The sequence below is a fragment of the Coturnix japonica genome, chromosome 6 (genome assembly GCF_054131305.1).
Source record: "Coturnix japonica strain WE chromosome 6, WE-NBRP24, whole genome shotgun sequence".
Taxonomy (NCBI): Eukaryota; Metazoa; Chordata; class Aves; order Galliformes; family Phasianidae; genus Coturnix; species Coturnix japonica.
Window position 1 is genome coordinate 24,898,837 of NC_140668.1, and position 19,239 is coordinate 24,918,075.

The following is a 19,239-nucleotide window of genomic DNA, read 5'->3' on the forward strand; positions in this document are numbered from 1 at the left end:
AAAAGCTGTGTTGAAAGCAAGTAATTAATAAGAACGTTGAGCTAGAACCAAACTCTTGAATTCAAGTAGCTCACATTTCATCCCTGACAAGGGTATTGATTTCTAAGCTCTGTGTTATTCTAAGGTATTCCCAGAATGTTTCAAAAGGTCTTTAGTTCACTGTGATAAAATTAGGAATAGTTTTTTGCATTCTTGAAGGCACCCATGACAAAAAAAACACACAAAAGTTTCACCCTTAAGAAAAAAGGATGAAGCATTACAGGTAAAGTGGAAAATAATCATGATTTAATTTCACGTTCCTTTTTTCTCTGTTGCAGTGTTCAGTTTCTGAATATAATGATCTTAGAAAGTCTGTGAACAAGGATTTGCTTAATCCTCTTACATTTGTCACATTGAATAGCATTGCACTAATAGGCTAATTCTACTTTTTAAAAGATCAAAATCTTATGAAGCTGATTTTGCTGAAGAACTTATGGCTCTTTGAGGAAAAAGAGTTCATACATTCAAGGGTTCAACCCATGTCCTCCTTAAATACATGCTCCACCCCAAGACTTGCCTTGTACATTACACTAAAGAATTAGCATTGTTTCCGTTCTATACCTCACAGCTCAATTTAACTGGTATTGTGAAGGCAAAACTAAGACTGGAAACCAGGATGTTCAGTCTCTGTGGGTTCAGTTGATGCTCCTGTTATTCATTGTTATCCACAGGGTCAGTTCAAGGGTCAAGCTAGAAAGTCAATATATATACATAAGGTTCAGGGTCAGGTCTGTCAAGGGTCAAATACAGCCCAATAATCACAAAGCAGAATTGCAGTGATTGGTCAGGGCCAAGGCCAAACCAAGAAGCCTACCCACGGGTCAGAGCCTGGATCAACAAGGTACACAGCCAAACACAAGCATAACTGTAGCAGAGCTGAAAAACAGGCACTCTGACAGCAGAGCTCAAACAGGGAGTGAATGCCAGGCCTGAGTTCATATGGGCTCCTGGACCTGCAGGCAGGGTCTGTGGGACTGAGCTCTCAGCTGGAGGCTAATTAAGGTCCTGAAGGACTTTAGATGTACTTGTGGTAGAGTCTCAGCAACAATGAAGATATCAAAGAAGAAATATTGAATAATGCCTGTAAGCTTCAGTTGCTATTTTAATTAATTGGCAAATTAAATTGTTGTGCATATTACATTGTGCATATGCACAATGAAAGTCAGCTTATAGTACTTAATTCATTGGTTGTTACATCAGTACTTCTCCTGGCTAATAAGGATGTGCTGGTACAGTCAAGAGATGGCAGCTTTAGCCGCTCTCTGCAGTAGAGCCTGCACTTTAAATGGTAAGATGTCATCCACTGCGCATAGGTTGTATTTCATTAAATAAATACACATTAGAAACAGAAAATACTGTGACCAAACTAACTCCTTTAATTATATAAAACAAAAAACAAATAAGTGGCCCTTAGAAGTATAAATGATTTGTAGAAGTAGGTGTACAGGTTTACAGAATTTGAGCTGGTTTTCTCTGATTGAGCTCAAGCAATATTTGTTTTGAGAAACAGTGAAGCTGTATCTGATGCTCCTCTGTTGGAGTGACAGCAAACCACGCATTCAGTGGTTTGACCTTTTTTGTTGTTGTTGTTCCTCAGGGATGGAATTAGATCCTATTTGATTTTCATGTTCTGCACCTGATGTCCTGATGTTAACAGTATAATGAATGAGAAAGGAGATTCATCTTACAGTTTTTTTAGTCTAAATGCAGTCTGAGCTGAACTTGTAAAATGCTTGGTGTCAAGTTAAGGCAGCACTGCTAGGAAAGCAGAACCAAACTGCCAGGCACATCTAGGTCAACATTGGTTATTTTTAGAGTAATATCTTTATATGCTTTTAAATATTTCATTATCCTCTCATGAATTTTAACGTAAGAACTCTGTAGATTTCTTCCTGCATGCAATGCCTTTTTTCTTCCAATGCTTTTTTTTTTGTCTTCAAATCTTGCCACTGTTTCATTTCAAACACAGGAAGAATATTTTGCTTCCTCAGACATAAACATACAGAAAATTAAGTCTAATCTTTTCACTGTTGAAAATACATAGAAACTGTGTAAGAGAAGGAGCTAAAAAAGCATACACTGTTCTGATCATAAAGATTTTATCACAAACTGCAGGAAGAATTTCACCTGTTTTGGATCACTGAACTTCAACTGGAGTTAACCAGATAATTAAATAACCTAAGCTGGCTATTGAATTGGCCAAGTGATACGATCTTTCATTTCATTTCATTTAGATGGATGCCATTGATGGAATAAAGTTAAGTATTTTGTGTCCTGAGCACACTAGCAAAAAAGAAAAAATGCTTGATATTTGCTTAAAAGAATAATGATACATTTCCCAAGCATCAAATTCACATTATACTATCTATAAAGTGCTTGTTTCCTTTTTTTCTGTACAATTTTACACACACAAATATTTTAGCCACATAATTTTACAGAAAGATAGGTGTTTATTAGTATTATTTGTGAATATTTAGCTACATCAGAGGAAATTAAACTCTTCAATAACCCACAGAGCATTTTCCTACCTTTCTTTACAAACTGGTGAGGGAGCTACATGAGTTAAACAGGCTGCTAACTAGAGGCGATCTGACCACATCATCTGTTTCACCTTTCCCTCCTTACTTTCATTGCATTACATTTCTTTCTGTGCTTCAGCTGCTATAATAGTTACTTAGTTCCTAAATGTTTTTGACAGCTCAGAAGGACCAATTCTGAAGGACCTTGGCACCCTATGCCAGGGTGCTGCCCATGTGGCTCCATCCTTTGACAGACCTCCCTTCTCTGCTGAGATATATTTGATCCTCCTCTTTTTCAGTGTTTGAGTAGAATATGGTGACAGCACTTACACACCTAAATATCCCACATTGCCAATATTTTCTGTATGGCACAGAAGTTCCTTCTCTTGTTTCCTACACCCAGAGGAAAAACTGAACATGTGGGATATAGTATTTATAAGCATGGAAAGTGAAGTTTCATACGTGGAGGCTGCATGTAAAAATAGGCTTACTTTTTGCCTGTGCTGCTTTAGCCAAAACCATTTCCTTTTCTTTTCACTTCTTCCCATTTCCACATGCGAAATAGCTTACTGTCATTCGAGGTTAAGGAGAAATGAAGTCTCTGGTTCCTGGGTAGAGGCTCCAGCTGTAGTGTGGAGAGGTCTGAGATCTTTATTCTCTTGCAAAGTGAACCACCATGAAAGGAATTTGATTCGTCTGGATCAGACAAGAAAGATTAGCCTCTTAAGTAGCAATTTCCTATATTTTAATTAGTATTATAGTTTATTCAATTCTTCAAAGAGCTCTATTGAGGGAACAGTAATTACTAAAGAATGCAATGATAGCGAAACATAAGGGTTTGCCTGCCTCTTTTTCTATAAAACTGCTTCAGACAATTTTTTATCTCTTTCTGAAGGGTGTGGTTAAACACTAACTCCAGATGTGGAATTAATGCTTACATGATAGCAAATAATCTATTACAACAATAATTTATTTTTTTTTTTCTTTAAGACAGAGAAATTTTAACCCACATAAAAAGAATCCCAGGAAATGGAAAGTTGCCTCTTTACAGCTGTAATAATTAGAACTTAGGAGATTTCATTATATATCCTAAAGTAAATAGGAGGATGTCATACTTAAAAAAGGTAGGGAAAGTAAATAAATATTTCCATACTCAGTTTACAACTGGCCTGTGGGAGCTGGAGCTACTTGTGAGCATGGAAACAAGAGGTGTGGCACGAGATTAAAGATGCTGTGATTTCATGACCAGTTTTACAAGCTAAGGCAGTGACACAAAGCAACCCAAAGCCTCAGGATGTGAGATGTAGTGCAGGAGGGACTCTCCTTTTACACCCCACCGCTGCATATATCCAGAAAGACATTTTTGTTGGTGTTTTTTTTGTTTGTTTGTTTGTTTTTTCTGAGCAGAGTTCATGTTCCCCAAAAAACGTTGATGATTTTGGACAAGGTGATCAGTTTTTTTATTTAATATAAAACATTTCTTTGGAAGTTCAGTTATGCTTCAAAATACAGTCAGAAGAGATCACAGATGCTGCCTTGAAGACCTGCAGGCAGGCAAAAACTCTCAGCACAGTGTTGGAAGCTGTGCTTTTGGTGATGCTAGTCAGTGTTATTACGTATTACCCCCAGTTTAAAAATAGGAAAATGGAAGGTAGAAGGAAGTACTCAGGGTCACACAAGAAGTGTCAGGATACAAAAGTATCAGCAACACAGGCAGGCAAAATACTTAAGAAAATAAATATTAAAAGACTGCTGTCTTTTGTGGAATTGGTATTTCAAGAAGATAAGCTTGCAAATCTGGTATGAAAGTCAACTTAACAGTGTTTTGCATGTGACTTCCTGAATCAAGCTTAAGGGACAAATAATAGTAGAGAAAGTTACATGAAAGTAGTACATTAAAATTTGAAAATTAAGATTTGCTCAGGATTTAGTTAGGATGAACAAAGAGATAAGTATACAAAGTATATAATAAATAGATAAAACATTGCCCTTACAGACAATGTTTCCCACATCTAAAACTAAGCTCCTAATTAATGCAAAAAAATACTATCTTTTGATTGCAGAAGTCTAATGAAGTTATAACAAAAGCAAGGAAGTATAGTCACAAAGCGAAACAGCAGCTAAAGATAGCAGAGTGAACAACTACTCTTTAGGCATTTTATTTCTACATCTCTCAGTTCAGACTGGAATCACACATTATTACTTCTTGAACTTAAAAAAATAGTACATAAAGAGTTTTTTATGTCCATCGCAAAGAAGCGCTGCTAATGGAAATGAGCCCACTGGCTGACTGAAGAACAAAAGGAATGATTTTTGTTCTAGTTTCCCCAAATATTATAAACTCGGGACATAACAAATCAGAAAAGCACTCGGAAGCAATTGGGTAAATCTCATTTTCATTGCACAAAGCTTGATAGGCCTGACTATTACAGGTTTTTATATTCCCATGTTGCTTATCACATAAGTACTCTTTCTGATTTTACTGGTAGAGAATTTATTGGATGATGTAACATCTTCAGGATTTCTTAGAACCACAGTAGGAACTCTGGAAATATAATCAAGACTTTCTGATTCTATAGCAGCTCCTTTTCCCACTAGATCATCTTGGTTATGTACATCATGCTGCTCTGCTGATACTTTCAGTGTCCTGTTCTTTGTACCCACACGTTCTCTTCTGCCAGTTATATATTTTTAAAATTTATTCTCCTGCATCTATTCCCATTTCCTCTCTCCTTTGTTTCCTTAGCTGCATCATACAAGTCACTGAAGCCCACCCGTTTTACACCATCTTTGTCATATTGGTGGTAAATGAGAAATGCTTACAATATAAAAGACTGGAATATGGATAAAACTATTGGTTTGAGCTGTTGAGTCATTTGCCATTAAGTTAGGTTCTGCTAAGCTCGTTTCTTGTAAAACTATCCTATAAATTTGCTTTCTGTCATAGCATGAAATTGCAAATGAAAGCAGGTTCACACACGGTTCAAAAACAATCTACACTTTTACACAGAATTGATTAATTGTGCTCAGTATTTTGTAGTTCTGTTTTCAGGCCTCTAATCCTCATTAATATATGATATCATGCACTAATGGAAAAGACTTTCTAACTACAAAATGAACCTGCTTTGTGACTAGCTGCAAATCACCCTTTAAGACTGCAGTCTTACTGTAGTAACAGAGTTTTTAGTCTTGCTGAGTACACTATCACCTACCATGTTGGGAAAAGTCTTGCTACTGTTCATTTTTTTAAGGAAGTTTTCATGTCTATTGAATTTTAAATGTATACCCTTTATATCCCTGACATTCTAGGGCAAGAATTCTGAAGAATTTCATGAGTTGTTTATTCACATAAAAAGGCATAAAGAGCCTCGTTTATGGGCCAGTCTATTCCAGGCCGATGTACTTTGGCAGTGCTTCCATTGTTAATCGTTAACAAGACAGTACTAAAAGAATTGTTTTGATCTAACGACATTTAGAAGAGGTTTAGTTTATTAGCATAAAGTGTGGGTTTAGTTTATTAGCATACTACAGTGTGTAGGTCTATAGATTCTTCTGAGAGTAAGCAAAATATGGCCTATATTGATGGGGTTGGGAGTGGCCCTTTTCCAATAAATGTGTACAGACAGAAAACATAGTAGAAATTAGGAATAAATGGAATGTCAGCTTTTAAAATTCAAGGATTGGTATTTGTATTGCCTACTTTTGTCTTTCTTGAGCAGTGAAACGTAGAAATTGGTTAATTTATTGTTGTGAAGCTTAATTGATCTTACTGAGTTAGATCTGTTTCTTTCCTGTTATACAGCAATAGTCTACTTTCTGTCTCATTAATACAACACACAGAGATCTCATTTACTGTATTTTAATAGCTTTAGCAAACTAGTTTAATGGAAAAGATACAAAAGAACACAGAGCAACAAGTCGAGGTATTTGCGTACTTAATAAACTTCCTGAAGCTGGAAGTAAACAGTGTTTATATTATCAGAATTCCCTGTCTGCAGTCTTCCTATCCACTGTTAAATAGCAGTTTACTGTAAGCATCAAAGTAAATGCATGTCTTGGGGCTGAGTTTTAAGTTGAATACTAATTAATTTGGGCAGGGTTTTCCAGGTTTAAGGGATAATGTTAAGGCAGTTTTCAGCATAAACAAATAAACAAGAAGCAGAAACTGGCATCTGGTTGGAAATACTGGGATAACAAAAGAAAACCATTGTGAAGGACCAACATGACTGAGGCCTGGAAATGCAGTGATAAGTTGAGGCTGAAAAAAATAATAATAATAACAAAAAATCAGAACAGAACCACTGACTGATTTTAACAGCATTTTGGAAAGATTTAATTTAAAACATTATGTGCATATGACTAACATATATACTATTTTGTACATGTTCTGATTAGTTTCAGTAGTGATTTGTTTATTGCCAAAGCAAGAGCTGATTGTGCAGTCAGTCCACAGAAATGCTTTAGAAAACAAGGATGTCGAGCATGAAGGCACTTTTTTTTCTCTCAGTGGCAAAGTCATTTAGCAGCATTTGCTCACCTTGCACTTATGTCCTCTTGAATGCTCCCTGCTGATGAGAGTTCATGTTTAAGCAAACCAGGGAATTGATATATGTTACAAATAACCCTTGCTCCCATGGTTATCTATTTTTTCTCAGATCAGTTCCTTGGTATGTTTCATCACGCGGCCCCACAAGTAGTTGTACAAACCATTGTACTAAATCCCAGAAGAGGGGCAGGGAACTCATTAACAAGACTTAGCTACAGAAAACACAGAATGTGAAGCCAGTCCCTTCCTTCAAGCAGTTGAAAAGTAAGTTTTCATTTTCATTTACCTTTTTCAGAATAAAAATGTGCCTTATTGCTTCTATGGAAGACACTAGAGAGCAGCAAGAGTGGCCGGTCATAAATGTAACTGAAGAAGTGACACCAAGATGATCAGTCAGGTGATTATAGTAAAAGAAGCAGAATGGGACATTGCTTTCCTGGTTTTCTTACAGATTACATGTATAGTGTTTGTTTTCTTGGCATAATTACAGATAGACAGTGCACATTTTCAGGTGCAGTTCTACAAGCTCTTTCTATTCAGTGACCATCAAAATTATATCCAGTTCATTCTCCAGTTTAATCATGTGCTTATTTATCATCGTACATAACAGATCATTGGCTTGGAAGGCAGGGGGCATAAGAACAAATCATTACTAGTGAGAAAGTTACTATACTTGGAAATTTGCCAGTCTAAATTAAAATAGGAAGTAGATTATGGTCATGTTTATGTCTGTAAGATTTTTCTTAAATACTTCTTAAATGTTCTCACTAAACAAAAACAAAAAATCTCTGTTTGATCCATCCCATTAATTTTCAGCACCAGCAGAGGAATGGAACTTAAATGACATGGAAATTAAATCTAGCAGTGGACTATTATAGATTGTTTAATTCCCTCTATAGACAGATTCAGTCTGTAAGGCAGTAATTATACATCTTTTAAAATAACTTCATTATTTAGATGTCCAGAATAGGATCAAAAATGTATATAATAAGGCTAAGTTACATTGTATGCAATGTATACACCGGCCAAGCAATATCTGGAATGCAGGATTACCATGTTGTAAATTAATAAAAGCACTAGTGGCTGCAGGCAGAGCATACATTACCTTACAGGTTACATCTGCATCCTACAGTTGTGAAACCAGATATTTAATCCTTTGGTTTCACAGATGCTGGCAGAATTTCTTAGCACTTCCTACATGGATGGAGTACCCCAATTTACTGTCCTGAAATATCACGAAATTTGAAGCACACAGCAAATAATGGCAACGGAAATATTCTTTAATGCAGCTCAAATAATGCTTTTCAATTGGTCACGTGATTCTGGATTTATAAGAAACGATCTTAAAACACTATGAAGTCAGCTAAAAGTGTGAGGTTTGTGTCGCCCAAAAGCAATTTTGCATTTTGGATGAGGGAGAGTTAACAGCCTGCAGCTACACTCAGACTGCACTCAGGATGCATTGGAGCTCACAGAGTTTTCTTAGGGGTTCTGGGTGTGTTTGGTAGAATTGTAAAATCTTTTGTTTCCCAGTTTTTGAGTGTCTCTTTAGGCAACTGTTTTGATCTCTTGAAAATATATGTGTCTCAGTGTAATAAAAACCCATCTTTTTGTTAGTGGTTTCACTGCCTTGCCTGTGAATGTAACTGAACATACCAAACATATTTGCATGCTGACAGGTGCAGTAGCTGTTCTGCCCTTGGGGCAGGGTTGGTGGATCTTCAGTTGTAAGTAAAAACATGTCTGTTGCGCTGAGTAATTCCTGCTAGGAAGGTCTTGCTTCAGCAGTAGTTTTTAGCCAGGCTAGCAGTGAAGCTGGCTCTTCCCTTTTTACTTGTTTCTGATGGAAACTGAAGGATTCAGCTGAAGAATCTTCTGTCCAATTCCTAAACAGCTTTTGAGAGTTTAAAGTTCCAGGTCACCTGATAAATTATTAAATAGATACTTGAAATACAGCTTCCCTTTTTCATTGTCACAAACACTAGTTTTTACATGTGAACTAGTGCATGTGTGCACAAAATGAAAAGAAAATAACTCGGTTCTGTTCTCAGGTTTGCCTCAGGAGCTGGATTAATGATCGGGCCCAAGCTTGGGCTGGTTTATGGCATCTCTAGGCCTGTGTATGTGCAAGTGTCTCATTCAAGAAGATATCTGAGAACTGAGATTCATGAGCAAGGACACTTTGCTTGCACCGCTGTGGTTCACACCCACACTTCACACTGCCCTTGCTGCTCTTTGGGAATGCTACAGCTGTTCATGCAGGAGTTGCTTTCTTGCCATACTTTTTCTGTGTTTTAGAGCCTACCATGTTAAATAACACTTAAATCTGTGATATTCTCTTCAGAGTGTTGGATTCTAAATTGCAGCACTGCAGTGACTGTTTCATAAGCAACTGTGCTGAACCTCCAAAAACAGCACAGGGGCAGGAGACACGTCAAGCTTTGCTTTGTTAGTCAGAACTGCAAAACCACTCTCAGATAACCTCCTAAATTGTGGTTTATAGCAGGGTGTTCTGAAACTACAGTAGATCAGTGTTTGATCTGAACCTCTATGTGGCAGAAATGAAGTATATAGCTGGGAACAATTTTTCATCAGCATCCTAAGCTCTTGCATCCCTCTGACATCTTAGTTGCCTTCTGGTAATTCTAATTTCAGGTCTCTCAGTTCTGATGTGTGTATAGGAAAGAAGCACACCTGAAGTATTCTGATTAGAAAATAACATGACTGCTGCATGCTCACTTTAAAGTATGGCTCCCAATAAATTTAACAGCAGTTTTAAAGACAGTAGCAGAAAGAGATTTGTGTGGACAGAACTTATAAGTTACATTATTTTTATCTCCATTTAGAAGATTAAAATAGAGAGATAACTATCCCTTTGACAGTGCTGAGTTTCATTCTCTTACTGTCATGTTAATGTAGTATTATAATAATACCAGTATTAGTAGGATATCTAAGGCAAATAAAAATCCCAAATAAAAATTTTCACTACTTTTCATAATTGATTTATTTTCCTAATTATTTTCATAATTGATTTTTTTTCCTAAGCAAATAATGATATTTTGCATATTGTAATTAGTAAGTAAATAATTTAGTTGTTTTTTCTTTCTAAAAGACAGGATCCTTATTCATTCAGCTCTATGTAGGGATCCTTGCAGGGCAATGCAGAATGGAATGTGAGCCCAAAGCCCTGCTGTCCAATGCTTTTGTTTTATTGCTCTTCAGTGTTAAAACTTGAGTAATATTAATGTATCTCTATTATCACAAATGAAATAGACATTGGGTTTTTCAAGTTGCAGAACCCTGAATTTCTGTGTAAACCTGAAGTCCTTTATAATAAATTTCTAAGTTAATATAACAAAAAGTTAAAGCAGAGCACCAGGTTTACATGTACAAACACAAGCAATGGCAACAACTAAAATGCCCTTACAATTGATTTTGCAATTATAAACAATACCAACAATTGAAAAACCCTAGTAGTTAATTCTATTATAATGTTTTACATAATTCATATATAGTCAATACCCTTGCTATGCTGAATACCTTTTGTACAGGATTAGCTGTGCTGTATAAAGTGTAAGACTTCCATATAAGACACTAATTGAGATCTCTGTCTTTCTGAATGGATTATTTATCTTGTTATGGCTGAAGCCTTTCTTTGTAGTTCAGGTAACATACATAGGTTTAGCATCTTGAGTGTAAACACACTTTGATCTTTCCCTTCCTTTCAGTCTTTGATGGATGAAGATTCATTAAGTAGACCTTCTCTTGCACTAAAATTTACTCTTTTGAAATAAGAGACTTATTTACCGGATCTACTAAGGATATCCTTCAGATAAACCCTGAGATCACTGCATGTTCTTCTATTCAGCGTTCTTAAGGATTTTTTAAACAACAGCTTTGGTAGAATTACAAGCAGTTACTTTTTCCAGTTTGTATTTTGGTTATATGTTCTAGTTTGGAGAACAAACCTTTCTGACATTATTGGATCAGTCTTTTGATGAAAGTGGCAGCTTTTTAGAAAAAGGGAAAACCGAGACTTTTCTTGCTTGCAGTCATCAAACATCCCTGATTTGCTATGAAGGAAGAACATCAGTCCAGGTATTGCTGCCAAATTCCAGTACAATAATTACATTTCCTACCAAAATGTTCCACTGTAATTTCAATGACAAGGTGCACTCTGTGCTTTCTGTTGTAAGATGTCTGTTACTGGTTCCCTTCCTTCATGCAGCTCTATATATATTCATACATTTCAGGGGTGACAGTGCTTCAGTGTAGCAGATCTTGCTTATGCCTTGTGATTGATTTGTGAAACTTCTGTGTCTGGACTGTAGAAATGAAAAGCAATGGAAAGGTGAGCTCATGCAGGTATGGAGATACAGTAGCACAGGAGTAGAAGCCTGTAATACTATTACATGTAATGACATGTAATTGTCATTATGACATGTCATTACATGTAATAGTATTTGATATTCATATTCAGTAGTATGAAAGTGTTCTGTATTCCAAAAATGACAAGGTATTAGAAATACAATCAAGGGCAGTGCAAACCTAATAACTAACAGCTTATACACAGACACCATAACTTACAGGAGACTGACCATCAAAAATCACTTCCAACAAGTTTTGACTTGTGAACTCTCTGACTACAGAGGTGGAGATAATAAAGGAAATCTGGACATCTCAGTCTCATTTCCACTACCCGAGGGCTTGTCTGCTGATGCATCACACAGCATCAGCTGTGTTATATAGCTGGTGTGATTCACAGTTCTTAAACAGAGCAAAGATCATGGAATTTACTAGGTAAAGCCCTAGTATCTGTTTTGCCACAAATCCTTTTGGTCCACTCTGATGATCAGCATTTCTTCTCCTAAGAAGGTCTAGTCTGAGTTCAGGCTCTGCCTCTGGATTGTGGAGCTGTTCTCTCCCTCATCAAACAAACTATGTAGCTATTTCCTCATAACATGATGCTGATGAAGAAAGCTGCAGCCCTGGACAGCATTATAGAAAAGAAATATTTTCAGTGTTCCTGAATTCTAGCATTATAAATAAACAGCATTTTAAAGGCAGTTTATGTCCTTCCATTCCTGTTCCTACTTCCTTCATAAGCTTGCTTCACTAAAAAAGTGCTCTTAATATCTGGGTGTGTTACATCTGAGCATTTTCCAATTAGTACATTCCTGACAAACTTGATATGTTTGATATGTGTTTGTAGCTCATGTGGCTCTGTTAGTGTACCACTAATTGATTGTCTTTCACAGCAGATTCGTGGCAGGCATCAGTTTCACAGTACAGATTTAGTCATAATTCCACAGCTATATTGATGTAAGAGCCACAGTTTGGGGGTTTTTCTTCCTATTTATACTGAATTTTCATCATTGAATTTCCTGACTTTGTTTTAAACTAAGTGATATTCCTTTCTGAAGCAGAATTTGGAGGACAGAATTTTTCAGTGTGATAAACCATTAGTTGAGAGATTAACTAAGGAGAAAAGGTAAAATCTATGATAAGCTGATAGCAGACTATAGTTTCAGCTTTTGTGAAAGAATATATATTCTTTCACAATATGGAATATATAATATACCAACTGGGCTAGGGGGTGTTTTGAAAGGCAGTTTATATTACAGTGAGTTAAACTGCATAGTAGGCTGAGAATAAATAGTTTCTTTCTTTTTACATCACAGACTTAATATGGAAGAATCTTAGAAGAAGATCAGGTCCAAATAAATAAATGTAATTCCAATTAACATAACAAAAAGCCTATTTATGTGTATACACAGCTGCTCTGTTAGTGTTCAGAATACTAAATCATCAGCAGCAAGGCCACAAGGGCAGTTAAAAGTAACCGAGTTCTTACCCATTACAAAGGACCAAATATCACACTTGATTACAGTAATCTTATTTTTCTCAAAAAGAAATACAGATGAGAACTTTGCACTGCAAATCTAAATGTTTTGTACTCACCAGCGTTGTCCAGAAAATCTAAATCAACTGGAAGCTTTTCTGCTGTACAGCTTGGTTAAAACCTGGAGATTAGCTGAGATAAAGAATATTCAAGCTTGGAGAGAGCTGTTATCAATGCAGGGAATAGCAGTGCCTTCTTATCAAATGGCCTTGTCTTTGATTACCATGTCATCAACTACCTGGATACCCAGAGGGCTTGTTCCCCTACCAGCAGTACAGGAAACAGCTCTGTACCTGGGCCAGTGAGGGGAAAAAAGTGAAGGAATCTTACTGCCCATAGTAAGAAAAGAGGGAAATAAGACGGGAAGAAAAATAAAGATAAGTTCTTAGATGCACTTCTGCTTTACAAAGCTCAAAGGTAAACTGGGTTTCCCTGTAGGAGTAGCATGGAATATATGCAGTATTTTAACGCAGATAGCTGAGGAGTCAGAAACTATGCTTATAACTTCATTCTATTCAGGATGTCATTCCACGCGTTGTTGTTCACCATAATACGGGTCAGATACACTTTCACTTTAAAAAAAAACCCACAAAATATTACCAATTAACTCCTAATAGCGTGAAATTAGGTGTAGGCAACTGGGGCTTATCTTTCCTAGTCAGCATGCTTGATTTTGATCTTCAGAACACACCTTAAACCTCCTTTTCACCCAGTGTCTGCTAAAGACTCAAAAGGTAGTCTAGCTAGACTGGTGATTCTGGTGTCTCTAATTCCTTGCTTCTCTATTAAAATGGGAGAACATCTACAGGGATTTGCATAGTGTGTGAGTTTTTCAATAAGTAATTGCTGTATTTGCTAGAGTGTTTTAAGGTCACCATCTGTAGGGGATGGAATAGGAACCTCTAGAAGAGTTTCTCATTAGAATGTCTTTGTAATCTTACATCTATTGCTTCTAAGTGAAACTTGAAGAATGAATGGTCCAAGGCAAATGTTGCTGTAAGAAACGTCCCCTTTTGTAGTGCAACTGGGACAAATCAGGCACCCTGGCTTTGTATTGTGGCTACTGCTTCTTCTTTTCTTTGATTGTATCTATTTCTTTTAAGTAAGTCATTACCAAAATGTGAATGTCTCAGAGAAAGATTAGCTCTTGTGGCACAGAGCTCGGTGATATTGGCTTATCTTTTATTTTCTTTCTTCATCCTTGTCCATAGGCCAGTGTGTAGTTAAGAGCATCCTGGCAAAGCACCGTGCAAGATATGAGCAGAAATGCTGCTGCTGCTGCGTGAGAAGATACAGCCTTTGGTAACTTCTGTGGTGAACCGCTAGAGGCTGCTAAACAAACGTAGCCTGTAGCCTCACTCCGTGAGGATGCTGGACGAGATTAGGGGTACAGCCGAAATAAAAAAACATTACTAGAGCAGTTGCTTGAAAGACGACACATTCCTCTTGGTAGAGACACTGAGGAGTTGGTGGAATAGAAACAAGAAAAGTAGATACTTCCTTTTCTGATTTCTGGGTCATTTCCTTTGCTGGTTATAGGCTTTAACAGCTTAAGACAAGATCTTGCTTACTAACACTATTACTGTTAGATATAGAGGCCACTCAGCTCAGTTAGATGGCTTGTGGAGGTGGGGGAGAAATATGCAGAGAAACAAATCGAACTCCTGCAAAAATCAGGGGGTTTCATCCATATCCATCCTTTTGAATAACTGCATGAAAATGTGTGTATATACAAATATATATGATATATTAAAAAATAAAGGCACACTGAAGAAAGGATTCATAGGGATTCTCCTTGATTCTTGCGTCCTCACATTTCTGCCATCCAGCAGTTTCTTATTAAGGTCAGATGAGAAAGAGAACTGTTTTTCTGTTCACTGGAACTTTCTCTTCAGTGAATATATCAACTGAATATTTCATTTTGATGTTAAGGTCATTTAAGGAATAACTGTAAATATGAATCCTTGAACTTAAAAAAACTTGATTGAAGAACTTTCATTCTTATAAGAAATCTTACACAATGTTGATGTCATGAGTTACCAGAATGGTCTGTGCAGTAGGAGTGAATTGCATTTACCAGAATCTAGTTACAGATTCAAAGGAAGAAGAGCAAAGAAAGTATCAGAGGCAAGTGTGGGTTCCAAAGTGGCCTCCCAAAATGCTAGTCATCTGAATCCTGAAATCCTGAATTTAGTGTTGTGGAACTAAAACGGCAGTGAAGTCAGAAGCCGACTAGTAGCCCAGTGTTGATTCATCTGAGGTGTTAAATGTTGCATCAGTTAAGCAAAAACAGTTGAGAAAGAAGCTGTTTCCTGGGGATTAACGGGTGATGGGGAAGGCTTAATAGCCCGAGGCCGCTTTTGTTTTTAGGAGGTGGGATGGAGAAGAAAAGAATCTGGCTGCATGGCATTTATTCATGAGCAGAGCTGGCTGATAGGATCAGGATGTTCCTAAAATGACTGCTCCAGTTGTCAGATTGGATTCTTTTCTCAAAAATCGGAATCATCTCATAGCAGATGAAAACTGTCATTAAAGCAACAGTTTAAAGGGTTTGTCTACACACACTGCTATAAATAAATAAATCTGTTTGGAAGTACCTAGGGAGAACACACAGAATGCATATACTTGTATTCTGATGTGTTGAAAAGACCATTTCACCAGCCATTTCATCTGTCTGTTAGTTTTCACTCTAAAAGGTTTGAAAATGTAAAATTCCATAAGTAATTTCAAAGACACCCAGAGGCTAAAATGGCTGCTGTGGATATTTAAAATAACACTGCTGCATAACTAAGAAAGCATGACCCATTCACTAACAGAGAACTGGCTGCTCACTGCGTAATCTCAATGTATTGCTTTGTCTCCTTCTGTGTGTACTTCTATGTAGTAAATGTTATATCTTTAGAGCAGAAAGGAGGCGTGGTCTGTACTGAACTGATGAGAATGTGTACCTTAATATTCTAGGTATAAAATCTTAGTCTGTTCCTTGTCACAACTCAAACTAACGTACGTGTTTTGAAGGACCCTATTAGGGCACAATTCCATGATCTTGGTAGCAGTATTTCCAAATGCAGCTCTGCTAAACCCAACTTGACCCTCAAAAAAGACATAGGATGTGAAACTGCAACACAGCCTAGCTAAAGGATAGTTTTGGGGGTCAAGGCCATGATAAACAGTTTTATACTGCAGGTTAAAAGCACATACATGCAAATACATATTTATATGTATTGGTGTAGTAGGTAATGTGAGGGATGTTGTATTGTGGCTTTGGACAATTTTATGGTTTGATCTCTCTCTTGACTGTGCCCTTCCTTGTATGTAGGCTCTGGCAATAACCCTGTAGAACAAAGTCATGTCAGTGACTAAAAGATGTTTTAGTGGTGATTTAACAAGTTGTGTTGGCTCAGCCCACGTCTGACCACAACCACAGTATGTAGAAAGCAATGAGAAATATGAAGCTGGGAAAGAAAAGAGTGGGAAAATAAGAAGGGCCTCCCACTTGTGGTGGCAAGCTGTCAAACCAGCTTAGCTGTAATATTTAGCTTCAAGAAAAGTTTTGCTTGAAAAGAAAAATGTCAAACTGAAGATTTTCTAAGCAGAATTAAAGTTCAGAATTCAAGTCAAACTTGCGGATGATCACATGAGCCTGTTTTTATACCTCATCAAACCATTCAGGCTTCAGATTTAGGTGTGACTTCTCCCTTTGTTTCCTTCGGTAATATTGTGCAATGAAGGAATACTTAGAAAGATGCAAATCCCTCAGCCAAGTTTGCAGTAATCTTACCACGTACAGTAAGTGGCAGAGCAATGTATCAGTTTAAGAAACTGCTTAAGTAGAAATAAACCTCAGCCCAGCATTTTCTTGGCAGTGCTGCATATTTAATTTGCTATCACTGATAGCATTTTGTTTTCCGTCGTATGGAGTTTCCAGCAGAAAGGCTCATGTGAATACTCTCTAGCACTGTATGGGCAGAATTATCTGAGATGTTATAAAACACCTTTGTTTACTGTTGAAAGCTAACCAGATGATGACTGAAATAAATTGGATTTATAAATTGCATGTACCTGCCCTGGTCTGAGGACCATGATGGCTAGAAACTCTGACGAGTAAATAGAATGTGTTTTATGGCTGACAAAACTGTTCGAAGTAATCTGCTGCAGGTCTGGAAAGCTTACTTTAAGGCTGAACAGATCTTTGAAACACCTTTGCCTGGCCAGTTATTAGTTCATACTTCTGTATTAACTAGCAACAATTCACACTGTGAAAGATGATTGCCTGTAGATCACATGAGAGCTGAATTAAGTCATTAATTGTGTTCACTTTCTAGAGCATAGCTTGACTACTCTGATTATTAGAAAACATTCAAGCAGAGGATGACACATCATTCAGCTGTAGGGGTTAATGTACTAATGATAAAAGCTGAACTGAGCAAACAAATTGACATTTCAATTTACCGTATGTGATAGAGTTTCAATTAACAAACACTAATGATGACGATTGCTCCTATGGGCTGTAAATTTTCCTCTTTCCTTTTTCAGAACTACGATTTAAGACAAAAGACTCAGTCTTTCTCTAACAAGTTGAAATGCTCCTTATTGAGACAATCCGTACAGCAGAGCATCTGCAGCAGGAGTATATTTGACCTCTTGGATTGCCTGTATTGTGGATTCACTGTATAAGAATGTTTTCAAAGGTGACTTTCAAAGTTCTGGGTGGGCTATAAGTAAAAATGCATGCTTACGAATGGGAAAAGAATACCCACAGCCTCCTCAAGGTTTCTGTGTATCACCTCAATGTTATGAAAGTCTCGTATCTGATTCCCACATGTCAATATTTCATATATATAAACATTCATATTTTATATTTAAAATTGGATATGTCTATTATCTTGTGGTTTTCTTTGTAGTGCATATGAAGTGTGAGACTTATTACTGTTTAAACGTCTCCTATATTTTTTAGATACAGCTACTTATTTTGAAACAAATCTTCAGAGAAAAAAAAGTAAGTAAATCCAGAGAACATACATATGTCCAATCATTGAGTAGAATTCATCTTCCCAAGACATTAAGGAGAATTATTAGAATAAATTTGAACAAAGCAAGAGAAACAGAAGGGTAAGGATGTGCAACTGTTGAGCAGAGATTTCTTCCATTGTGCTTTGTAAAACCAACTAAACAAAAAATATTTTCATGATGTTATTCTCTGAAGGCTGACTTTGCTAATCTGAATAGGGTATGATTAGCCCAATGGTCCAACAACGGAAGTAGGCTAGGTGCAGCTTAATGTTACGTTTTTCTGTTTCATACAAATTAATATAAATTCTTAATTAAATAGGAGACTATGGGAGGAGTTCCATAATTAGGTCTTGGTTTAGATGACAGCACCTACCATTTGATTGAAATGTGAGACTAACTGCAGAGCACTGGTGCAGGATACTATTCCACCACCATCTTCCAGTGCATTTCTTTTAAGATGTTCATAGTTTCATGGTGGAACACACATGCATCATGATATTATGTCCACTTAAAGATCTTGCTCACTAATTTCAACTTCTTAGAGCATTGTTCTTCCTAGTCATTTAGATGTTGAAAGACAGCTCCATTAGCATAATTCTGCACCTTGGCAATGGGCAAAGGACATAATGTTTTGAGTTCTTCAAAATGAAATTCACTATTATGAATAACCCTCATATCTGTGTTCACTGCATGTCTTACCATGGCAAAATAAAATGCATGCACTACAGCAGGAGCAATGCTCCTGATCCATTCTCAGATGGATCCAGTAACTATAATATAGCTAATGTATTTAAAAATAATGGAATCCTTTGTTGCTTTACATTTCAACAGAAATTCACCCTTGCATTATTGAAGACTGTGAAAAGGAATCTTTTTTTCTGCCAACCTCTATTGAGTTTGCTTAGCAGGAAATAGTAGATGGACCCCAACACACCAAAATAGCTATGTGCAGAATGCTGCCGTCCAAACTGACATCGGTCACATCACTCAGGCTTCTACTTGAGCAACAGTTTCAGCGGTAAGAAATACTAGGTCTTTTTTAGGACTGTGAAGTGTATCTCATCTGGGATCTGTGCATGTCCTGGGGAAAATTCAGCCATGATCCAGCTTTGGACTAAAACCTGCCACAGAATTCTTTTGTATTTTTCTAATTAAATGAAACATATCTCCATCCCATTCCAGAGGAGATGGAAGCAAACGCCTCTTCAGTTGAGACTGAA

At 36.9% G+C, this 19,239-nt stretch overlaps 1 long non-coding RNA gene across 2 annotated transcripts in view; it reads left to right on the top strand.

Moving 5' to 3' along the window:
• LOC146760531 (uncharacterized) overlaps nucleotides 1–18,961 on the top strand; it is an 85,479-nt gene extending 66,518 nt beyond the window's left edge. For both annotated transcript variants that reach the window (XR_014947470.1, XR_014947471.1), the window contains 4 exons: nucleotides 7,214–7,368; nucleotides 17,543–17,697; nucleotides 17,964–18,005; nucleotides 18,851–18,961. This is a non-coding gene — a long non-coding RNA (uncharacterized LOC146760531). The remainder of the gene's footprint in view (nucleotides 1–7,213; nucleotides 7,369–17,542; nucleotides 17,698–17,963; nucleotides 18,006–18,850) is intronic.
• Nucleotides 18,962–19,239: the final 278 nt, after the last annotated feature.